Source organism: Mus caroli, unplaced genomic scaffold (genome assembly GCF_978045245.1).
Source record: "Mus caroli unplaced genomic scaffold, Mus_caroli_1 scaffold_16, whole genome shotgun sequence".
Taxonomy (NCBI): domain Eukaryota; kingdom Metazoa; phylum Chordata; class Mammalia; order Rodentia; family Muridae; genus Mus; species Mus caroli.
The window spans coordinates 15,818,283-15,844,529 of record NW_028227271.1 but is presented as its reverse complement, the minus strand read 5'-3'; positions in this window follow the sequence as shown (position 1 = coordinate 15,844,529).

Below are 26,247 nucleotides of genomic sequence, written 5' to 3'. Positions count from 1 at the left end.
CCTCCTCCTTTTCCTCCTCTTCTTGTTTGTTTGGTTTTTTGGTTTTGGGGTTTTTTTGTTTTGTTTTTACTCTCCTAAGACCGAGACTGAGTTGCTTGGCTTTGCTAATCTGTTTTTCTCCATTACAGACACGTCATCTGAGATGTGTCTCTCGGCGTGTTCTTCCTGTGACACGCAGGCATGGAACAGAGCGCTCCTGTCCCTTTGTATAATTTAAATTAAGCTTACTCATCTGACTGGCACACAAGAGCATAGAAATTACACCTGTTAAAGGCATACCATACAATGTTTCCACACAGGAATACATCGGGTAAAGCATAAATCAAAGTAAACATATCTGTCCCCTCAGCCATCCTTTGTTTGTACGGGGGAACTGGCAAGCCTTCTGGCCTTTCAAGATGAACAGCACGGAAACTGTCCACAATGCCTGATTGAGCTTCGGGCTCCCATCCAGCTGTAATCTGACACCCACTGATCTGTTCTTCCTCGTTGTCCTCTCTGACCATCCTCATTGACCTTGGCCCTTCCCTTTTGAACTGCCGTGTCAGCTCAACGATTACTATTCGCAAACTTTCATCCACTGTATCAATCAGAACAGACGAGGCTTGCTGCAGTAACAAGCAGGACCCAGACCTCAGTGCTTAACACTGAGGTTGAAGAATTGATTTGGAATTTTGATGGGGATTGCATTGAATCTGTAGATTGCTTTTGGCAAGATAGCCATTTTTACAATGTTGATCCTGCCAATCCATGAGCATGGGAGATCTTTCCATCTTCTGAGATCTTCTATAATTTCTTTCTTCAGAGACTTGAAGTTTTTATTATACAGATCTTTCACTTCCTTAGTTAGAGTCACGCCAAGATATTTAATATTATTTGTAACTAGCTGGTCTCTTCTTAATCACCGCTAATTTCTTAGCTCCAGCTAACCAGCATCAATAGTCACAGTAATGCAAAGTTTTTGCTTTAGTAGTTCTGATATCTTGTTAATCACAGCTGATTCTTTAGCCCCAGCTAACCAGAACTACAGAATCTTCACAATAAAAACAGCAATGGCCCTGAAGAGAGTCTTTAATTTTCCCTCTGAAATTTCACAAACCAGGCCTCCATCTTCTGCACTGTTCTCAGCATTATCTTCCAAGCTCCTACACAACATCTGACAGAGCTCTTAACAACGAATGGATCTTCAAGCCCAAAGTTCCAAAGTCTTTCCACAGTCCTCCCCAAAACATGGTCAGGTTGTCACAGGAATACCCCACTCTGCTGGTACCAATTTCTGTATTAGTCAGGGTTCTCTAGAGTCACAGAACTTATGAATAGTCTCTATATAGTAAAAGAATTTATTGATGACTTACAGTCGGCAGCCCAATTCCCAACAATGGTTCAGTCGCAGCTGTGAATGGAAGTCCAAGGATCTAGCAGTTACTCAGTCTCACACAGCAAGCAGGCGAAGGAGCAAGATCTAGACTCCCTTCTTCCAATGTCCTTATATTGTCTCCAGCAGAAGGTGTAGCCCAGATTAAAGGTGTGTTCCACCACACCTTTAATCCCAGATGAAAGGTGTAGCCCAGATTAAATCTCCTTAAACTCGGAGATTTAATCTTCTGGAATCCATAGCCACTATGGCTCAAGATCTCCATACCAAGATCCAGATAAGGATCTCCAAGCCTCCAGATAAGGGTCACTGGTGAGCCTTCCAATTCTGGATTGTAGTTCATTCCAAATATAGTCAAGTTGACAACCAGGAATAGCCACTACAATCTCTATGTCATTGCTTGGGATCTGAAGCACAGGATGGCTTTATTACATGGTGTATATGCACGCACGCATGCGCACACACAATGAGGATCTCATCAGTCAGTTTGGGTACATTTTTATGGCTCTATAAAAATGCACACTGATGCCCAGGGCATGTGACTACTTTATTCTGCACAAGTATTTTGCAACAACTTTGCATTCTGTATCATCTGATAATATTCAGGCTCCCACATCTTAGATTACAATGACCTGCAGTCTCTTTGGAGATCCTTTTATTTATTTTCTCATTAGTTATGGACAGCATTTCGCCTGTGTAAAAAAAAATAATAATAATAAAGTGTATACAGAAACACTACTTGGCCATGTGGGGTGCAGAGTAACTAGTTAACAAAGAGAAAATCACAACAGCCCCACCCCTCCCCAGAGATACGCGACATCGTCACTTCCATCAGCTCAGCTTAGTTTTGGGTATCACGTGCATCCTATTTGCAAGGTTGGGCGCACTGCTGAGAGCAGTGACAGATCATCTCACGGTGAGAATACTTAGCCTTAAACAGTTCTCAGTTCCCTCTATCTCTGGCAGGCCTCCAGCCGCATCCCTTTCTTGGCCTTCATGAAGAATACCGCTGGGAGCAATGCTTTTAAAACTGGTCTATGACAAGGGGCATCAGTGAATCTTTTTGCCATCTCTATCCCTAAAATAGGTTTCTTAGTCCTAGAGTATGTACTTCCTGTCTGAGCTCCCTGTGCTTGTAGCACTCTGCCAGCCCTTGTGAGATGCTGACTCTCTGGAGCCTCTCCGAGGCACGTCCTTCCATCCATCTGGGCAGTCCTCTGCAGATGAGCCTCCCCCCTCAGCTCACCAACAGTTAAACCCAAGAAAATAAGGGCAAAGAAGGCTTGTTGGTCCAAAAGGATACAACAAAAAGAGGGAGTAGGAGCACATCTCGATAATTATGACTTATATGTTTTAAATTTTTGATGTGTGTGTGTGTGTGTGTGTGTAGAATACATATGTGTAGGCACACATGTGCCAGGTCCACACATGTGGAACCACTTACAGAAATAGATTCTCTCCTTCCACTCAGGTTATCAGAATAGCTCACTAGACATCTTTATCTGCTGAGCCAAATCACAGACCCTATAACTTACATATCTTGGAAATAATACATTCAATCAAGAATATTCACAGCCCAAAATCATCTAAATGCTGTGCAAATTTTGTATGTCTTTGATGTAACAGTGAGAGATTAAAGACTGAGGGTAGAAGCCATGTATCACACGAACACTAATCCAGGAAGCGGGTGTCACTCCATGTTAGGTGAGGGACTTGAAAACAAGAAACACTAACGAGAAACAAAGGGCATTTTGTGGTGATGGAAATGTTTGCCGGCTACGTAACTCAGTTCCAGAAGCAGGTGCCTGCTCTAATAACAATCAGCCAAAACCATCAGAGAAAAAATGTACAGGGCTGAAGAAAGGAGGCTTAGCGAATCAACAGAGTCTGGGGGGCCTCTTTAACAAGCCTCTGAGCAACTGGAAATGAACCAACTGATGAAGTAGCCTCGGGGTGGACAAGCTAAGACCCAGAGGTTGGGCTGACCCTCCACCTGCTTTGTAAATAAAGCTTTGTTTAAACACAGCAGCATGTGTTGTTTATGGGTTTCCCATGGCTACTTTTGCACTATAATCATAGAGTGGGTCTCCTCAGCATCTCCATCTGTAAAGCTGCCGTCTGCAGACCCCCTCCCACCACAAAACGAAAGCCTCCAGACCCAGCTAATGAAGAACAAATGTCTTCAGGGATTCACTCCTCTGAGAGTGTGCATGGTCTATGCCTGGCATTATCTTCTCCCTTTCTGAGACATAATAGACACTTTAAATATTTGCCAAACAGACCACATGCACCATAAAGAGGTCTCTGCACACCCAGAAGTAAAATTATTCTAAGTGTCATTTTATCTACAAGAGATTTAACCGAGGAGTCAGTAAGTTAAAGATAGGGAGTTGGGAATTAAATAAAACACTATCAAATAGCCCGTAGGTCAAAGGTAATCAGAGAATATTTCAAGTGGAGGATAATGAAATGTAATGCATAAAGGGCTGATGTTTAGAAAGGAACTCGGACCCTAAAAGATTTTTAATTCCAAAGAATGGGTGACAGGTCAATTGGACAGGTGGACAAAGGATGTAGAAGCCAATGAGAAGGAGAAAGAGAAAACAGCCAGCCACCAGAGAGCATCCTCCAGGTCTGAGCAAGCTCTGTGTAAAGTCTGCTTCTGCCAGCTCACCAGCATGGGTAAGACAAAGAGGAAAGAGGTGACTCGGCAAAGCAGGGCTAAAAGCTGGCATCACCGCTATGAGCAAGCTCTGTGTAAAGTCTGCTTCTGCCAGCTCACCAGCATGGGTAAGACAAAGAGGAAAGAGGTGACTCGGCAAAGCAGGGCTAAAAGCTGGCATCACCGCTAAGGACCCAGAAAACACCAGGCAGATTTGAAGAGAAGGAGGGGATGAACACAGGCAGTCAGGATAACAATGTGGATGAAATAAACAAAAGAGAAAAACAATTTCTGAGCACTGACCACTAGGCAGACAGAGGAAGAACTGGAGAATCTGAAGTCTTGCATATTGGTCAAGCAAAATTTCCCACACAACTCTGCCAGGCAGATAGTTCTGTGGGCAAAGCCTGATTCCTTCAAATGTGCACGGCAGGAAGGTCCCACAGCCCCCGCAGAAAAGAGGGGAGGGCTGCAGGGAAGGTATCCAGTCCACTTCCAAAGCAGACCCATTTTTTTCATGAGTGCCAGTTAAAATCCTAAGAAGGATATTAGTAAATTGAATTCTTCGGTTTGTAAGATGCATCATGATCAAGCAGGTTTAATTCCAGCGATGCAAGGGTAATTTAACTTTAAAAGAATTAATTAACGCACTCTGCCCCGTTGACAGCAAAGGAGAAAAATCCAGCCCGCCGTCTCCACAGAAGATGCAAGGCTCACTCCATAAGGCTCGGCCTCCGTTCTTGTTAAAAGCTCTTAGCTAACTAGGAATTGAAGGCAACATATTACAGAGGCCTGGTAATTAAAGCAGCTCGCTATTGCTGCAAGCATAGAAAAAAGGGCTTCAATTAATAAAGTGGAGGTCCTAAACACGCGTTAACTTATGACAAAGGTGACCCCCGTGGTGAATAAAGATGTGCCGTCTCTTCACCAAATTGAGTTTGATCGATTTGAGGAGAAGAAAGTGAACTCCTACAAGTCACCCTCAAAACTTCTTTCCAGATAAACCAAGATCGCAATGCAAAGACCAGAGCTGTGGAGAACATGGCGGAATATTCTGCAAGACCTTCAGTTATGAAGAGATCTGTAAACTGTCCCCGAGCCACTCTGAACAAGCAAAGCCAAAACCCAGACATGGGGTAGACACTAAGCCCAGCCCTTCCACCAGGAGCAGGGACGAATCATGAATAAGGAACTCACAACTCTGCCTCAGCCAGAGGCCTGGGTCCAAGTGGAAAGAACCCCAGAGGACTAAGAGAGGAACAGCCCAAATGCTATTCTGATTGAGCCCTTCACAAAATAACATCTTCTGCCCAATACACACACACAGACACACAGGCACACACAGAAACATGCACATACAGACACACACATAGACAGAGACACACAGACACACACATAGCATGCATGCACATGCACAGCACACACACACACACACACAGAGACAGAAACATGCACATGTGTGTATACACACAAACAAACACAGATATACAGAGAAACACAGACACACACATAGAGACACACAGACACACACATAGCATGCATGCACATGCACAGCACACACACAGAGACACACCGACACATACACACAGAAACATGCACATGTGTGTATACATACAAACACAGACATACAGAGAAACACAGACATACACATTGACAGAGACACACAAAACACACAGAGAAACACTGACATACACACAGACAGAGACACACATGCACATACACACACACACAGAGACACACCAACACATACACACAGAAACATACGCATGTGTGTATACACACAAACACAGACATACAGAGAAACACATACATACACATAGACAGAGGCAGACACACACACACATAACATACACACATGCACCCCCCCACACACACACACACACAAAGATTCTTGGGTTTGTACATCTCCAAAGAGAAGCAACCCTGAGACACCAGCACCTACCCACAGAGCCACCACACCATCACACACTAGACAGAAGCCACAGCCATGATGACCCAACAGCCACTGGCCTCTGGCATGCTCTTCAGCAGGGTCAGCCTCTTTGAAAACTGTTTCTGGGAGGTAACAGAGATCAAAACATGCCTTCGCCGCATGTGCACTTGCTCTGGGTACTCACATGACCCTTGCACGTTCCTGTTCCATAGCTCAGGACAACATTCACAAGAGCTAACCCTAAAGCATCCTAGGGGTACAGGCACCACTAGAGGGAAAGTCCCAAAAACATCAGTAGGTACTTCTGCAATAGCGAGCAAACACCTGCCTGCCGTACACACAGCATGCAAGAGCTTCCAGATCAAAGCCAAAACTGCTATTGTCCCACATCAGGGGTTTCAGGAGCAGGTGTCTGAGAGACTGTAGGATGCCTGTGTGGGGCTGCAGCTGTTGAACCATGTGGACCGGCTTCTCCGGGAATAGACAAGCTCCTCTCTTACCTACCTGGGGCTGTGTCTCTGCTGCCCTCTATGGACCCTCCCGGGCCACTCACTATAAAGACTCTTGAAAAAACTGCCTCTGGCTCTGACTCTACCACATCCTCCCCTAGGGACAGAGACCACAGCTCAAAACATAAAGAAAATGCACTATCTACTCACTCTCACTTTCTATCCTGGGACAGTGTGCACTGTTGATGAGTGCCCTGGCTGTTATCATGTCTTAGCTCCTCCCACAATACAAATGGAACGCCTCTGGGGTTCTCCATGTCTCCCATTGCCTGGTGTAGGACCCTAAAGTCCTGCCCATCTTCCCACATAAGCAGAAGTTTCTATGTAATTAGAGCCTCCTGCAGACCGTTAGGTAAATAACTGTCTCTGACACTACCTTCCACCAGGAGCTGGCAAGGGACAGGCAGCAGCTCCCACATCTCTCAGCTGGTTTGGAAAGAGGAATCTTGCTTTGCCGTTCCAATGAGGACAGGTGAGGCCCGTGCATTTGCACAGCACACACTCCGGTTACCTGCTCTCCAACATCTGCTCTCTAACTTTACAGCGATGGTGCTTGCTCGTGAACCCAGGAAGGAGGAGTGTGGTGGGTCTATGAACCACTGATGAACTGTAAGGGGTCTTTGGAGAGCCTCAGCTGCACCTCAGTGACACATGCATGGGGAAATGCCGTGGTCTGAGTCTCCCTGCCTCTGCATCTCTGCTGCTGGTGGATGGGGCCTGATCTCCTCATTTTCAGTAGCCCAAGCAACGTGGTCACCCAGGCAGTACAGAGAGGCGGTAGGATGTTCCCATATGCCCCACCCCGACCCCCATGGACAAGGCAAAGGCCTTGGATGAGAGCGGAAATGGGAGAAGCTGTGAAGCGCATATGCAAGTGTGAGCATGCGCAGATGCCCTATCCTTCCCTGCCCAATGGCCATAGTTGGCTGCCACCTTGTAAAGGGCTGAACAGCTGCTAGTTTGATCTTTTCCTCTCCTCCATCTGCGTCTGCATGGGCTCTGGGGAGAGAGAACAGGAAGTGAGGGTGAGAGGAAGTGTAGATGACCACAGCGTCTATCCTGAGGGAGGTGCCGGGCCCAGCCTTCCGGGGCCCCGACAATTCAATGTTTAAACACCTTCCAGGTCACACCCTCCTGCCAGCGCCTTCCTCTTCTTCTGGAGACCACACACATACAATCACACACACACACACACACCACACACACACACACACACACACACACACACACCACCGTTGACCTCACCGCTGTGGCTGTTTAAAGGTGAAATTAAGTAGATTCGGAGCATTCATAACAGATTGTAACAGGACAGACTACCTCTTAATGATAAAGAGAACCCCGACGGAAAAATATTTCTTTGTAAAGTGAGTGAATGCATGCAGGGAGGAGTTGTAGAACACAAGAGTGGATTTTATCTACTGAATTAAAATGAATATTGATTGCGCAGCTGATAATTAATGATAGCAATTTTTGATTAAAAATGAGTTCATTTAGCAGACAAGTGGAGTGTGGTAACATATTACAGCTAAATATAGCTCAGAGAAGAAAGGGTCCTTGCTACGCCAGCAGGTTCACAATGAGAATGAAGCTCTGAGGCTCACGCCTGTGGGCTTGAAGTGACGCCTCCTTTCACCTAAGCCATGGCCTGCAGGGGGCACATCCACCTCTGCTGCTTGAGAGCTCAGGCTGGTGGTGCCCCAAGTCTGACTCCAGGGATGCTCAGGATCCAGGACAGACAGGAGCCTTTCCCGCCCAGGCTCCTGGTGTTGTTACTTGAACTTCTTTCCCCAGAGAACCTGCAAAAATACCACACAAAGGAATAGCAGCTCTGTCAGTACCTAGACCCGCTGACCTGGGTGGATCAATCCTGGGGGAGTGAGCTTCATTCACATATACATGAAAAATAATAAAAGAAAATGTTAAATGGCCACAGTGGCGCGAGGCAGGGGGATGAAATGGACCTCCTGGTTCAGAACAGTGGAATGGAAACAAAACAGGAAAACTCCGTGTGTCACTGCAGTGCATGCAAGAGTTGTGACAGAGGTGTCCCTGCAGAGACCAGACTGGGGACAGTCAGCCCAGCGGGAGGAAACAGAAGTCAGGGTCATCTCTGCCCTGAAGCCATATGGTTTCAGCTGCAGCGTTTGGGCAGGGGCAGGACCCTGACAGTGGGAGAAAATCAGAACACAGCTGTCCACATTGAGCTAGGGCATTGCACAGGGCAAGGGGTTAGTGAGAAAGCCAGAGAATCGCGGTGCTCACAGGACAGGCCCAGTTCTCCAATAAGGCTCTGGGCAAACAGAATACAAAGATTCCCTGTCAGGTTCCCACTCACAGAGACGCCACATGCCGGCAGCCCCGGCACAAGCTGGTTGAACCCAGAACTCACTGGACAGCCTACTCTTCACCCCCACAAAGACCAGGTATGCAAAGAGAATTGAGCTGGCCCTGCCACCAAGCAATTAGCAGAGGCCACACAAAGTTCACCTGGAGGCCTGCACTTTACCCGTTGTTCAAGGGAACATTAGACCGTAATTAAAAGTCACCAAACTCGAAGAGAGAGAAAAAAGTCACCTCCAGTGAATCAAGGGAAGAAAGAAATGCAAAGCCAGGGCGGCAGAGCCTAAGGACAAGAGTCCTGAGCCCAAACTCAAATGTGGGCATTTGACAGGGACAGCACAGAGCCCAGTGCCAAAGCCATCAGTCATGTGCAGGAAGCACCATGACCCCAGATAAATAAACGCATAGGCGCACCAGGGCCACATCCGGTGCTGCTGCTAGGTGAGTTGCTGAACCTCACAGCAGGGACAGAGAGTGGAAGGAGGTGACTCCAACCAACCTAAGATCTTCCAAGCTCCCAACAAAGACAGTTACCAAAACAGAATGGCAAACCACAAAAGTATTTTGATAGGGAGAGAGGAAGAGGACGGTATGTTCATATGAACAAACGCAGAGCTAGTTCATAGTCAGCAGGCCAGGCTGTCACTAAGTATTTGCCAGGTGGCTCTGGGCAGGAGGAGAATGGGACCAACAGCTGAGACAGAAGTTGCTATTCAGGGATCCACAGATACCCACTCAGAAATACCTCAGAGAGGCAGGCACGGTGATGCCCGCACACAGAGAGACAGAGACAGAGATAGAGACAGGGACAGAGAGACAGGAAGACTGAGAGACCGAGACAGAGAAAAAGACACAGAAATGGAGGGCACATAGGTACACAGTGGTATATCATGATGCTGAATCCATACCCTGGCAGTCCTTCCAGTGCACTCTGCTAAGCTAAAGATGGAGATGAGGAACTATATGGGTGGACTGGGTGAACAGCTAACTGGATAGGTGAATGAATATTTAGGTAGATGAGTGGGTGGGTGGATGGATGGACGGATGGACGGATGGATAGATGAATGGATGGATGGATGGATGGATGGATGGATGGATGGATGGACAGATGGATGGATGGATGGATGGATGGATGGATGGATGGATGGATGGATGGATGGGCAGATGGATGGGCAGATGGATGGGCAGATGGATGGGCAGATGGATGGATGGATGGATGGATGGATGGATGGATGGATGGATGGATGGATGGATGGATAGTAGGCTGGTTAAGTGGGTGAGTGGGTTTGTGGATAAATAGATAGATGGATGGGTGGGTGGATAGTGTGTTGAGTAGTAAGTAAATGTAATAGTGAGTAGATGGACTTATGTGCACAGATGGTGGTGCATGGACAGATTAATGGATAGAAGAACAGGTACGTGGGTGGGATAGTAGATAGATGGTTCAATGATACAGTTCCTGTTCCTGGACTGGCCTGAGAATAAGTCCTTACTAGCCCTGGAAGAAGATATTACTTTCTGTGGCGGTCTCAGAGGGTTCTTTGATCCTCCTTGATGTGGTTGGGGACTCATAGAAGACATTTATCCCTGTTGTTTTTGACTTCTGAGAACCTCCACACCATTCTCCACAGCCTCCCTTCCCTTTGCCTGAGTCTCTCATTTCATCTCTGCTCATCTATGATTCTTGATGACTTCTGTGGCCTTTGTTTGCCCTTTCCCAAAACAGTCTTTCATTGCATTTCTAATTAAGCATCCTGGAGTTCTGATCTAAGATGGGGATCTGCCGAAGGGTTCACTGCTCTCTTTACCCAAGTGCCAGTCAGCAGCTGCCGGGGCAAAGGGAGAGAGCTTGGCTGGTGAATCCAGACAGGCTGGGACATGGACATCCCCCGATCTTCTGTACTTCTAACTCTCTTCTGTGCACACCTCTACAGAGATGCTCAGTTGCTCTTGTGTATTTGGATTAGACTGGGCCACTAGCTCTGTTTATGCATGCAAATGAACTTTTAAAATTCTTTTCTGTTGTTCCCAAGCAATCCAATTGCTTTTCTAGGGAAGAAAAGGAAAAAGGCACATGAAGGAAGGTGATTAGGAAGTTATGAAAGAAATTGTAATCAGTGTAACTGAAGTGAGAGAGTGAATGACCCAAGCTTTGAGGATGGAGGGCTTGGCATGATACTCTAGACTTAGCCAGAGACTCCCTTTCAGAGGCCTCCTGCCTCTCTCCACCTGAGATTCTAGGCAGAACCAGTCTCATGTGTGGTGGCCACTGCTGTCAGAGATGCTGTGTCCACCTCTTCCACTCTTATCTGTATGCAGGTGTACTCATGCATGTCTGGGTTCATTCATGTGTACTTATCTGTGTGTGCGTGTGAGTACATCTCTGCTTGAGTTCATGTGGCTTGATCAAGAAGTGTCTTGAAAAGAATGACATCTCTAGCAGGAAAGGAGAGAGTCCTGACACTGGGAACAGGCAGCAGCGAGCAGAGGGCTACAGCTGCTTATGTGTTAGGACATCAGGAAGGCTGGTTAGTAAGGGGAGACCCCTCCAGTTGCATTAGGAGAAGGCACTCAAGTATGCACGACCCCTAAAAATGTCTTCCATGCTGATGGAGATGACTAAAGTAAGATTGCTAAGAAAGCAGGCTTATACCCTGTACTGGCTAGTTTTGTGTGAACTTGACACAGCTGGAGTTATCACAGAAAAAGGAACTTCAGTTGAGGAAATGCCTCCATGAGATGCAACTGTAAGGCATTTTCTCAATTAGTGATCAAGGGGGAAAGGCCCCCTGTGGGTGGGACCATCTCTGGGGCTGGTAATCTTGGTTCTATAAGAGAGCAGGCTGATTAAGCCAGGGGAAGCAAGCCAGTAAGGAGCATCCCTCCATGTCCTCTGCATCAGCTCCTGCTTCCTGTCCTGCTTGAGTTCCAGTCCTGACTTCCTTGGTGATGAACAGCAGTATGGAAGTGTAAGCCCAATAAACCCTTTCCTCCCCAACTTGCTTCTTGGTCATGATGTTTGTGCAGGAATAGAAACCCTGACTAAGACATACCCTCAGGACCAGCAGATAGCACAGGTCTGTGGTACCTACATCTCAACTGCTGAGACCAGCAGGCCAACATCCCTGATTCAAGGAGGCATTCCTAGAACCCAAGCTTCAGGAGTTCCTCACACCCTTATAGACTCAGCTGAGTGGGGGGAGGGGGAATGCTAAAATTCTACCCCGTAATCCTGACATTTGTCTAGAAAAATGAGTGTATGAGCATGGAAACTGAGGCTGGGAAAGGCTGGTCCTATCTAGGCTTAAGGTGTCTGGAAGCCATGACTGGTGCTCATCTACATGCCTGAAGGATAGATGACAGTAAGTAGAGAGGGATTCCAAGCAGCCAGGGAGGGACCAAAGTGCATTGAATTTAATAGTCCATGAGATGGCTCACAAGACCAGAAAAGTAGCCAGTCATTCAGGATCCCTTGTAGGATAGTATGATGGGAGTCAGACCCAAAGCAGTAGCATCATTTGTGCTCACACAAGGTCACACACTATAAAAATGAGAAGAGAACGGCAGAATGACCACAGTTTCACATGCAAAGGGATCAGGGCCACTGACCTGGGAGGTGTTCTGCAAGTCTTAATGGAAACACAAGGACAAAGACACACCTCAGGAAGATAAATAATATGAAGCAAGATTCTCTTGAGGGAGCTGAAGCCAGAAGGCTCTGTTGGCACACAAGAAGTCTTCTCACAATGGGAGAGCCATGGGGGCCCCAGGCTGGGTGCTCTATGGAGACAAGCTCTAACCGTACTACCAGCCTAGAGCCAACATCCCCTTAAAGTGAAGATGCCTTTGACACACAAGCCCACTGCTAGCAGTTTACTTTATATGTGTTTGCACATGTGCTCAAAAGTTCGTGAAGGCGGGCCTTGCTACAGCATCTCCATCCAGGAAGGACCTTCATCGTCCACCAGTAGAGAGCCTGCTAAATCAACTTCTGTCTATACCTCCAGTTGTGAGCCATGACAAGTCTACACAGACTGCTCTGGGCAGACATTCAGCATGTGTTATTAAATGATGACCATCATGACATAGAATACTGAGCCACTTGAATAAAACTGTGCTTTTAGACATGTGTGAACAGGTACAGGTGACCCACTCTTGCCCAGAGAAAACCACAGGCGTCACCATGGCAACAAAACCCTGTTTCCCCTGCCACACTGGTGAATGGGAGTCTTATGCCTGCCAGTCTTTGCAACTTGAAAAATACTTCACCCACCATAGACCTTGTCCTCTATGTCCCTAGCCATCTCACCACTAAGGTGCCCGTGACTGGAGATGTTTCTCTGTGTGTGTATGATGGGAAGACAATGCGGTGTTGTATGTCTTAGGCTCTCTTACTGTTGCTGTGATAAAAATACCCTGACACGTAAGGAAGAAAGAGTTTATTTTGGTTCCCAGTTCAAGGCTATCATCCATCACAGTAAAGAAGCCCAGGCAGCAGGAGCTTGTGAAGCAGAGAGTGGCAAGTTCCTGCTGCTAAGCATCCCCCTTACTCCAGCTATGCAGTCAGAAATCTCAGCAGGAGAAAGGTACTGCCAACAGCGAGAGACTCCTCCCACCCCACTTAGTACAATCACAGTAGTCTGCCATGGGCATGCTCAGAAGCCCATCTCCCAACGAGCCTAGATTTTTGTCATGTACACACTTAACTCTAATCATCACAATGTACTGGTGGTGTTCCGTGTTATACTGTACTTGTGCACTGTGTGTTTAACCCGAGAGAGTGTGGTAAATCAATGTTATAGCTGTGTTTTATGTGACTGTGTTGTACATCCATGTTGTATGTGGTGTGTATGTGTGTGTGTGTGTGTATGCATGTGTACACATGTGCCCATGCATTTTATATGTGTTGCATGTCCATGCTGTGCTTATCAGGGTTCTACATATATTGTATGTGTTTATGTCTGAAGGGTCTATATACATTTTGTGTCCATGTCATGCGTTTCAGGGTTCTACATGTATTGGGAGTGGGGAATCTATATACGTGTATCTCTATGCTGTGTATGTATCGGTTCTATATATGTTGTGTGTCCATCTCCATGTGTCTCAGGCTCCTCACTCTGAAGCCTACCCTAGCAGACATGCATGCTGCCCTGGTGAGCAGATGGACAGACAGGGAGATAATAGCTGTTGCAACAGCCTGGGCCCTGGGCAGCCTAACAGAGGCATCTGAGCAGTCCTGTCATGCCAACCAAAGCCTCTTGCCCTATCCCCTGCTCACACATTCACGGACTGTTTCTTTGAAGTGAAGATGACACAAAATGGTATAATACATTTGCTGCTTGGCCTTCTGGTTGGGATGATGCAGAGCCCATCAAAGAGCCAGGTTTTCAGTCAGCTTAGGCTTACTTAAAGCCGACAGTGTCACCCACAACTGTGAGCATGAGTGAGTTGAGTGAGAACAAGACAGCAAGGTCTAGGTGATGGCACTGCAGTCCTTCTGAGGAGTTCCTCAGATAGGCAACATGACAACCTTCTATGATGTAGCCCCAGGGCCAACTGCTCTTTTGGATATGGTTCCCTAAACTTCAGGACCCAAAGCTCCTGACTGAGACTGTCGATGATGCTCTGTCTCCTGTCTTTGACAGGAACAAGGGCGGGAAGTCAGTCTGGCCACCATGGTGCTGATGGTATCAAACCCTTCAATCTACAATGTGGGAGGGGGGACTCTTGCTCCTCCTTTATATTCCCAGAAGGCCCCATATGCAGAGAGTGACACCTGTGATAAATGATACCTCTCTGCCCTTGTGAGATTGACCAGTCTCGTGTGTCCAATCAGCTCTGATAGATGCACAGACGTGGCAAGCAGAGAGAGGGAGGAAGAGGAAGAGGAAGAGGAAGGCAAAGCAGAACCTTCTTCCTGTGCTGTTCAGCAGATGTGACCCCTCTGTTCATGCCTTTCAGTCCTCCAAGAGAGCTCTGAATTGAGTGCTGGCATAAATGCCCTAGAGCATACATGTCTGAGCTACTGTTCTCTGGGTCCAGCAAGGCTTTCTTGTTAATGTGTGCAATAATAAGTTGCTGAGAATCTACTCCATTGCCTGGCTTAGGGACAGGGTAAGGGTAGGGACAGAGATGCTACCTTAGAACCCACAGTGGTAGACAACAGAGACCCAGGCTCTACAGTCTCCTAGGGGAACAGCATCAGCTCTAGACTTGATGGCCTCATGACATAATGGCAACAGGGTCCACAGCAGCTTTCCTGCAGTGATGAAAGTCCCAGCACCTGGGGCTGTGGTGACTTCCCCATAATCACATCTGTGCTGTCTAGAATCTCTCAGAAGCCTAACGCAGATAACTTCCGAGTCCTGAGCACTCCCTACACAGTGTGTAGGTGCCCCGTTACCTTCCCCCACACGGGTGAACTGTGCCCATGAAGAACGAGAGGCCAATGCTTTTGCTGACATTTAAAAGACCTACACCACCACCCTTAATTGCAGTATCCTTTTTCTAAGGTTTAATTTATTTTGTGTGTGTGTGTGTTATGTGCCTGTATTGTGTATGTGTGTATATGTACCTGTATTATGCATGTGTATGTGTGTATATGTACCTGTATTATGCATGTGTATGTGTATATACATGCCTCTATTGTGTGTTACATGCCTGTGTTGTGTGAGTGTGTACATGCTTATGTTATGCATGTGTTGTGTATGTGAGCCGCATGCATGCATACACACACACACATGTAGTATGTGTGTGTGTGTGTATACATGCATGTGTAGCTGAGTATCCTTGGATATCAGAAGAGACCATCAGATCACCTGAAGTTGGAGATACAGGTCAGAATGTATGAGGGGTGGGAACCAAATCCCAGTCTCTGCAAGGGCTCCTAAGTGATAAACGATCTATCTAGCCTCCACGTCATATCCTTCTGTTTGCTCCCGACTTGAATATTTTCTACCCAGTTTATCTGCTTCCCAAGAAGTCTCTCGATTTTTTGGAACAGGATAGAGGTGCACATTTCTGTTGCCCTAACTACAATTGACTGATATCTGCAGATGCCATGACTACTTGCCCTTCCAAAACACCCATCGCCACCTCCCCCATCGAAGCCTGACACAAATTATCCATCACAATTAGAGTCAGACTGTCAGCCAACCCAACTCATCACTTGGAAATACCGAGGGACGTTCCAAACATTCTCTAGTGTTTTTGTGGTGTCCGTGAGTCAGGCTTAGAGAACACAGTTCCCACACTGGCTCTGATGTTCCTTCTTGCACGCAGATGGGGACCCCTTCCCAGAACCCTCAGGCCAGAGGATCCGCTGCCTCTGATGGAAGTATAGCCCTGGCCAGTGCCACTCCACCTGGCTCGCTTCTCTGTCTCCACAAGGACAATGCTGTTTTTATTTCAGCTCCTCTGAATTCTACCCACATTGCCAAAACAGAGTGCGAGGAACAAGAGGGAGGGAGGGAAAAAAAATAACCTCTCTTTAAGCAAATGAGGCTGCAGGGCCTTGGGAACCTGCCAGCCCCTTTCGACGAGGGGTTGTTCTGTCAGACTTCTCAGCAAGGAAGAAACAAGGAAATTAGTGTGTACTTTAATCGGAGACTAAAATTAGCCATCTTGGAAAACAAATCTCTGATAAATACAAGCAGGATTTATGGCTAAAATTACAGGCGGCACAGATGGCATTTGATAGCGCCTCATCTTGGGGTGGGGGGTGTGCAGCATCCCTTTCTCAGAAGATCGTCAGCATTGTGGCTACGAGGCTTACACAGGGTGTCTTCAACCAAGCCGTACCTACAGCCAGCAACCAATGGGCTGGAAGATGTCACCATCACCACCGTGCCCTGCAAAGGTCATTCCAGCCAGCCCTGCAGTCTTTGGGTTGGTTCCTAGTTCCCTTTGCTATGAGAAAATCTTTTCTGGTTTCCAGAGGTTCCTGTAAGGGAGTGCCATAGGACTTGCAGCATCTCCTTGCTCTCAACGCAGCAGAACGTGCTCTGTTTGCTGTTGGTGGATAACGCAACCCACTCACCTTCACACAGCCCCGCAGTCCTCCTTGCCACCACTTCTGACCATCTCTGGCCACTGTTTTGAGTGTAAACCTTGAATGGTTTCATGTCCAGGAGGAATCTTGATGCAACGGGCAAAACTCCCCGGCAAACTTTTCCCAGTTGGCCTGGGTTCCCACCGTGGTTAACATTGACTGGCAACTTAGCAGGATCTAGACTCACCTAAGAGACAAACCTCTCAGCATGTCTATGAGGTAGTTTCTAGAATAGATTAACTGAGGTGGGAAGACCCACTTTGAGTGTTTGCAGTACCATCCCATAGGCTGGACTTTCAGACTTCTTAAGACAGGGAAAGCCAGTTGAATATCAGCATTCACTACATCTGCTTCTTTACCACAGATGCAATGTGGCCGGATGCCTGAAGGCCAGGTTACTGTGACTCACCATAATGGACCATACCCTCAAACTGTTAGCTGAGATGAACCCTTCTGGTCTTAATTTGCTTTTGTTGGTTTGGGTTTGGTTTGGTTTGGTTTGGTTTGGTTTGGTTTGGTTTGGTTTGGTTTGGCTTGGCTTGGTTTGGTTTTTATCAGCAACAAGAAAAATAACAAATATGGCTCCCACTGATTCTTCTCTAAAATAAACACCCAGAAGATTAAAGGCTCTTTGGAAGCATAGCCCTGTGTCCTGCAGTTTATAAGGTCTCCAGGATGCAGGAAAAGGCCTTGAAGTCTTTATCTGTGGTGACACTCCTTTTCCTGGTTAGTGCCAGACTCAGCCAGAGCCACTATGGAATCAGGACCATGATGGACGTCAGAGTTGGAGGGATTCTAACCCAGGTGCGCTTGCCCTGTGGCTACCACAGTCTCTCTTCACAGTGTAAGACTCTTGAGGGCTCAGGGACTAGAGAACATGACCATACAGCCTGTATCAGAAGTCAAGGTAGGATAGAAGCCTATGGTCTTAGAGGTTCATCAGGTGGCTTCAGGACTCCTCAACCTGCCTCCATATCTCCTAGAGCTTAAGATACCTAGTAAGTCACTCTCAACTCCCTCCGAAGCTAAAGAAGTCCAATAGCTGGCCCTTAATCACTATTTTTTCCTACTGGGTCCTTGAGGCTCCAGAGGCAACCAATAAATGATATCTTGCAGTGTCATGTTTTTGTACTTGGAGATCATTGAGGTTTTCAGTGGAACTGAAAGACAGCAGAGCCCCTGGAACCTTTCCCAGCTTCTGCTTCAAGTGACAGGCCACATGGCATATATGCCAGATACCTGCATAGGAACTACTGACCTGCCTTATTAGTAGAAATGAGCGATGCCACTCAGATGTCATGAGCTCTTTACCCCGGTCCAAATGTCCCTGAGTCTCCTCCAATTCTCAGCAGTGGGTAGACCATCTGAATAGAAATAAAAGGAGAGAAAGGGGAAAGTCAGGGATGATGAAGGGCTGTGCTCTGCCCCGTGCTGTATGGACTGCTATGCTGTGCCTACATGGTTAGCCTCCCATCTTGGGCTTGAGAAGGATGCCTCTGAGGTTAGCGACTCTCCTATCCATCCTACAACGCACTGCTGAGCCTCCAAGAGTCAGCCTGGCCTAGTTGTTAGGGTTTCCATTTCTGTGATGAAACATTGGCCAAAAGCAACTTGAAGAAGAGAGGGTTTGTGTCAGCTTCCAGTTATCAGGTCTCAGTAACTTCCATTACTGAGGGAAGATGGGGCATAAGTTCAAGGAAGGAACCTAGAGGCAGGAACAGAAGCTGAGGCCATGGAGGGGTGCTGCTCAGTGGCTTGCTCCTCATGGCTTTCTCAACCCACTTTCCTATACTGCTCAGGACCACATGTCCAGGAGTGGCACAAGCCCACAGTGAACCGTGCTGGGTGCTCTCTCACCGCTAATCAATCAAGGCAAGGCGCTTCAGGTTTGTCCACAGGCCAATCTGGTAGGGGAATTTTCCTCAGATGAAGTTCCCTCTTCCGAAATGACTCTAGCTTGTGTCAAGTTGACACAAAAGTAGCCAGCACACAGTTTTCCCACTTGATCAGTCCTGTTGAGCTTCTGTTGCCATCCTTTCTAGATTGAGCCAACCCTTGGAGGTGAAGCCACCAGCTTAGGGAGAGAAGAAGAGATTGTACTGAAATGGAAACCAACCACTGAGCACCTGGCAGGAGACAAGGTAACTCGACACCTGCCCATGAGTCTCTTCTGCTGAGACTGTTTGTGATGGTTTGAATAAGTCTGATTCTCATTGATTCATGGGTTTCAATGGCACTATTAGGAGGTGTGGTCTTGTTGGAGAAAATTCATCACTATGTAGGCAGTCTTTAAAGCCTCCTGTGCTCAAGCTCCACCCAGTGTGAAATTCCAGTCCCCTCCTGGCTGCCTGGGAAAGACAGTCTCCTCCTGGCAGCCTTCAGATCAAGATGTAGAACTCTCAGCGCCTCCAGCACCATGTCTGCCTGCCTGCTGCCAAGCTTCCCGCCATGATGATAATGAACTAAACCTCTGAAACTGTAAGCCAGTTCCAATTCAATGTTTGCCTTTATGCGAGTTGCATTGGTCACAGCCACTCTTCACAGCAACGGAACCCCTAAGGCAACACTGTGTGATCAGTGTGATGATTTTCTATTCTTCTTGTTCCTGTCCCTTTGTGTATTTGGAATTATTATAGAAGGCATATTCACTGATCTGTCACCATGTGTTTAGATGTGAGATGGGTTCTTTACTTCAGGATAGACACCCCTCTCCCTGTCCACCTGCATCATTTTTATGGCTCAGTCTCTGATTTTGAACTCCAGCTCACCTGTATCCAACACAACCAGGGTCACCTCAGCTGTTGCCTGTGTTTCCTCCTGGCCCCACCCCTTCAGTCTGGTCACTTCCTTCTTCATGCAGTAGTTTTGTCCTCAGGTTTACCAGGAACACGCCAGCTCATTCAACATTGTCGTTTGCTGTGCTGGTTAAGTTTTGCCAACTCAACCCAAGCCAGAGTCATCTGAAAAGAGGGAGCCTCAGCTCAGAAAAAGCATCCATCAGACTAGCCTGTGGGCGTGTCTGTGGAGTATTTTCTTGATTGATTGATGTGGGAGGGGCCAGAGCACTGTGGGCGGGGCCCCACCTGAGTAGGTGGTCCTGAGTTGTACTTTAAAAGCAAACTGAGAAAGCCATGTGGAGCAAGCAGGTAAACAGTGGCACTCTGTGGTTCTGCTTCAGTTCCTGCCTCTGTGTTCCTGCCTTGAGTTCCTGCCCTGACTTCGCTTTCATGATCGACTCTCAGCTGTAAGATGCAAAAAAATCCCTTTCCTCCCCAGGTAAATTTTGGTCGCGATGCTTATCACAGCTGTAGGAAGCAGTGTAGGACACCAGGCTTCCCTCTCTAGGCAGTCACAGCCTGGCTCTAGCGTGGAAGCCCAGTTACCCCCACCCTTCCTGTGCTTTGCTGTTCCCACGCACAAGGAACGTGAACCGCTAGAGGTGAGAGCCCTGCGGAACTGGCCCCTATCGGGGAACCCGCAAGCTGTATGAATGAAGACTGCTTCTCTGTTGAAGAGAGCAGTGTGGAAAAAGCTCCTCAGAACACCCACTTCCAGGCTTCTGTGTGAACATAAACTTTAACCAACTTGGGTTTAAAAACAAAAACAAAAATCTAAGAAACAGCCATTCCTCCAGCCAGAGACAGGAGATTCACATCTCTGTGGGCCATTGAGACTGTCATGTGATTTGGGTCTTGCTTTGTTTTCAATTCTTCTCCTCCTTCATCTGTAATTTAATTATGTTTTCATCTGAGGGTGTCACTAGCTTTCCTCAGCTGAGAGGTTCGCCAGTGGTTCAAAACCTTTTGCATCAACAAAGTCTCTTTTCCTATTTGAAAGAGCTAAAGGAAGGAGTTTCTCAAAGCAGCAGCTTTCTTGATGAGCAATTTCCAGACTCCCTATTCTGGAATGAGGCACTAGTTACCTCTGGATTATTCTAGAAGTCACCCTCTATGACTTGGAGGTCCTCTTCCTCACTCCCGGATGATCTTATACACTCTCGACATTTTACTGGCCGCCCTGTGGGTATTACATGACCTCACTACCTGAAACTGTATCCTTGTAGCATAAGTGATGAGAATACCAGGCAACATCCTCAGATTCAGTGATTGAGGGACACAGTACACATAGGGAACCCTGCCTGCTCCCCATGGCTCCACAGCTCGCTGCCATCACTGTAGTCAGAGGGACCAGGGTCTCTGATGCTGCATTAGGCTTCATGGTCAAGGCATGAAGAATTGATAGCAAGAAAAGAAAGAGCCAGCAAGAATCTTCAAAGCATCATACCACACCACCTTAGACCCTGTATCCTGGGTCCATCCTCACGGCTGTGAGGCAGACCCATGTGACCTGTAAGCCTGCCCTTGTCCCTGCCTACCAATGAGCTGTGGGCCAGCAGCACTCAGAAGGTTCAGGGCACAAAGGAGGGATCCTTCACAGCAGCAGGCATAAGAGTAGAGTATCAGGTAAGATGCTAGGAAGAAAGGCCAGGGAGATGGGGTTGATGGCAGGACCTGTATGGAACAAGCAATGGCAGAGGGGTACCAGGCATGGAATGCATAGTGCTTAGAGCAGGCTAAACGACTGGGCAGACTGGGCCCACACAAGGCCCCCTCAGGCCACCCTGAGGTATGTGAGAATGAGAATGAAGCCCAAAGGTTTACCTATTTTAATTCCTGATTCCCAGTTGGTGGAACAGTTTGGGGAGAGTTAGGAGGGGTGGCTTTGTTGCAGGAGGTGTGCCAGTGGGGTAGACATTGAGGTTTCAAAAGCTCATATCATTCACAGTGTCTGTTTCTCTGCCTTGTGTTTGTGAATCACAATGTCTACCTCGCCTGCCACCATGCTCCCTGCCCTGATAGTCATAGACTCTTACCCTCTGGAACTGTGAGCCCCAATGTCAATTCTTTCTTTTATAAGATTCCTTAGTCGTAGTATTTTATCACAGCAATTGAAAAGTAACTAAGACACACCCCCATCCGCAAAGACAACCCCATATCAGACCATCACATCATTGGGTTCTGCTTGGGGGGAGCAGGCCCCCTGGGGGACGTTTTAATAACTGTCTCAGGTTCACCACCTCTCTTTATGTTCCCTGCAACCACTGGCCCTCCATGTCTAGCCAACAAGGCATCCTTCCTTGGCTTTCCCCGCAAAATCAGTGTCCCCTAGAATGATAAAAACTAAGTTCTTGACAATAGGAAAAGCAGATAGGCTACTGGCATGGAGTTTGCTTTGCAACTGATTGTGGTGAAGCCAGGGAAGAGAGCCTAGGGGCTCCCTGCAAGGACGGGCTGCCACAGTCTCCACTCCATCCTTACTTGTGATGAGCATTGATTTTTCACTTTCAGATCGTTGAGAGTAGAGGAAGAAACCTACTCTACTTGTGCCTGGGTTTGTGTACAAACAGTAAGAGAGAGGACTGAAGGAGCCCAGGAGAGAGAGAATACCTGTGGGGCTTAATTTCTTCACTATGACATCTTGATCCCCAACCCCCAAAGTGCATTTCTATTTCTATCCACTTCAAAGTAAGAGATGAAACTGTAAGTGCCTACCTGTGCCTTAGGAGGGTCAGGAAAGGAAGACAGAGGGGACAAGAGACCAGCGGGTGAATGGAGGCTTCTGGCAAGAGAGCAATCTTGAAACGGTGTGAAAACACAAAGCTCAAGAAAGCTGTTTAAAAGACAAAGACATGGGTTTGGAGAGAGGAGAAAATGCCCTCTGACACAATTTGCCATCGTGTTTAAGTTTGCTCTGTGGTAGCTTTTAAAATAAACACAATTCGCACATCAATATAGATGAATTACTTCAATTCTATCTTCAGAGGCGTCTATGAATAAGCAAGTTATCTGGGTGCTGTAACATGGGGTGATGAACGCAGCCGCTGCTGGCTGGCAGGATTGGTTTTGATTGCTTTGATTTTGACACATGGCAATATATTCCCAGAGAGAAGCCAAGAAAGATATCTCTTCAAATTACAGAAATTCATAAATATGCAAATCCACCAAACAATGCCACGTCCAGTTGGGTTTTCATTGTTTTTTTTTTTTTTTTTTTTAGATCTTTTTGTGTCTAACAGCAGATTCCCATCAGTCTCAGAAATTCCACACACAGAGCAGATGAGCCCCATCCCGCAGTTAATGTGTAAGACACACTCAGTACTTGACAGATGGTTCCCCTGGAGACTGAGGGATGGACAACACTCCCGCTACCCAGTAAAACTCAGTGAATAGTGTCCAGGGTGACACTCGGAAGTACAACATGCAAGAACCTTCCTTCTAATAGTCAGAAAGCAGGTGACTTCAACAACAACAACAAAAAGTAAAAAGCGCTGACCTAACTCCTGGTTAGTTATAGGGCTATCTTCCTGAGGCATGCCTGAGGCCATTAAGTTCAGGGTGGCAAGGATGCCTGGCCCATTCCTCCAGTGGACTTGGTTTTCTCCTTCAGTGGTGGATCTAGGAGACAAAGGATCAGGGTGTCTTGACAGAATCCCCACCACAGAGCACTTGCTGGGCCTCAACCGATGTCCCCTAGCCCCAGGTTCCATCCCTGAGCACCTGTCTCAGAGATGGAGAGTCTCCATCTTGGTTTGGTGTCTATGCATGCTGCTGTAACTAGCAGCTTCTTCTCATGACCCAGTGAGGCACCTTGTGTCCAGCATCCAAGTGTGCAAAAGCAGGTTTGGCAGGAGACCCGGACCTTCACAGTCCACACCCTGGCCCTTAAATGTGGCAGTACATATGGGGAGGCATCTCAGTTGGAGAATGCTTGCCCAGCATGTGAGAGGCCCTGGTTGAGTCCTAAGTACCACATGAATTCAGTGTGGTAAGATATAGCTATAATCTCAGCACTTAGGAGAGGTGGAAGGAGTTTTGCAACAAGGCAGGCTGGGCTATAGTATGAGACTATGTCTCATTAAAAAGACAAGTGGGACTGTGGAAACAGGAATGAACATCCCTACAGGTAATATGGCCCCTCACAGTAGGTCAAGACTGACAAGAGTCAGAACACTCCACAGTAAACAAGGCTTTGGTAAATACCCTGAGCATCCTCAGAGGGGTCTCAGGAAGACAGAATCCTAGACATTCGTGGGCAAGACACAGGGAGGGATCCACTTGGCTGCTGTCAGTGGAATACAAAGCTTCAGTTTAAAGGCAGAAGCACCTTGAAATTTGGATTTTAAAATCCATATAGCACAGGAAACCTATTGTCCACTTCCTGGGTCCTATAAGCACACACACGTGCATGTGTGCACGCATGCGTGTGCACACACACACACATATGCACACACCCCAAATACTTTGTCACACAGACTTGTGTTTGGTGTGTTCAGTATCTAGGGAGGATGTGGGTCCATTGTAGCCAGCTAGCACTGTGGGCAGTAAGAGAAACAAAGATGTGTAAGGTAGTCCCTCCAATCCTCTAGGACTTGAGGCCAACAGAGAAGGACTCAGTCTGGACACACAGTTCTCAAAGGCCAGACCCAGGGCCATGATAGTGTGGTACAGAAAGAAAAGGAATGCATTAATAGCGCAGTCAAGATTCCTGCCCATGCCTCAGTAGCAAAGCCTTTTGATTCACACAATGAGGCTAGCCACATGTTGGTGCAAACATGTCCACATGTCCACACTGGGATACACACACACACACACACACACACACACACACACACACACTAATTTGTATCCAGAAAGAGGCTAGAGGGCACCTTTATCAAGGAGACTATGATCTCCACCCAGCACCACCTTACAGGCATGCAAGCTGGCACCAACCTTCCTTTTGTTTCTGGATTCTTGTGGGGCAGAAAAGAGGACACAGGAGAACAACTCTGAAAAGGAAAAACGTGTAAAGCTCAAGAGAGGGGAAAGAAAGGACACAGCCCTGGCTCCTGATGGAGCAAATGGGCAGCTGCATCAGAGTCACTGCGATGGAGAAGCCCCTACAGACTGGGCCAGTAAGGACCTGGGATCAACGTCCTCAGCTAAGAATTGGACAGCAGAGAGGAGCTGCCTCCTGTGGCTGAATATAGGGAAAATATGAAGTAGATCCAGAATCTCCAACTGAAGATACCAGGCATGTGTCTGTCTGATATCTTGATGTCCTGATGGGAGTCAGACTACAGTCATTGCATCTTCTCCCTCCATGGTGACCACGGTCCATCTGACTCTTCCAGTTAAATGTGTTCATCATTTAAGGAGGAGGAGGAAGAGGAGGAGGAGGAGGAGGAGGAGGAGGAGGAGGAAAAGAAGAGAAAGAAGAAGATCCAAATACTCAAACACATCAAGTCATTTTCTGTCAGCATTGCCTTTGTAGATGATGAAGCCCATTTTGCAAGCCCTGCCTGCCCAAGGCATATACAAATGCAAACATGTTAAAGTCTAAGAGCATCACAGGGTAGTGTGGATTTGTCCAGATCCTTCAAGAATCCTCTGACAACGTGGATTTGGGTGAGTAGAGTAGATGACACAGTTCCCTTCCAACAAGTTTTCTTATTCCTCTTACTTATCTTAGTCTGGAAGAATGAAGCATATGGCTGATTTTATTTGAAAATCTCTAAGCAGTCAGGTGCTGGACTACCTTTTTCAAACATTTGATAGATGGTTAGTTTCCTCCGTTGCCAACTTTTTTAATAATATGATGTGTTTCTTGGATATTGTAAATAATAATCACAGTCTGCCATTTGCAGAAAGAGTAATCACCCATATATCACTTTCATAGTGATCATCAAAATATTTTAATTTCTATTTGGACACAAATGACTTCCTTTTATGGCTTCCAAATTCCTTATTAAGAATTACTTCCTCATTTGTAGATGTCATACAAGCCTCCAAGACTGGCTCTCCTGTGTAACTGTCATTACGATGACCACCATCCAGAGGCTGATGATCCATCTGGATTTGTGATTCTGTCAGGTGTGAGGCTCCACTTCCATCCACACTGGACACTGCTGAGCTGGCAGCAACTTCATGTGTCATACTATCTGGGGATGGTGGGTCCCAGCTCTCATCTCGGGACTTGGGAGCAGAGACAGGAGGATCAGAAATTTGAGGAAAGCCAAGGCTGCCTCCCCCCAAAAAAGAGAAGGAATTTGGAAGTGCAGAAAGATGGGCAGGGCGGGGGGAGGATGGAAAAGAGGGAAGGAGGAAGAGATGGAGGAAAAGAGGGAAGGAGGAAGGAAGGAAAGAATGAAGAGAAGGGTAGACTGGAGGAAGGATGAGAGGAGAGGTGAGAAGAATGAGGGAGGATAGAGGAAGGATAGGAAAGGAAGGGAGAAAAGGAGAAAGGAAGGGAGGGAGGGATGAAGTAAGGAAGAAGGGAGGGAGGAAAGATAGGAGGAAAGGAAAGGAGGAGAGGGGAAGGGGCAGAGGAAAGGGGAGG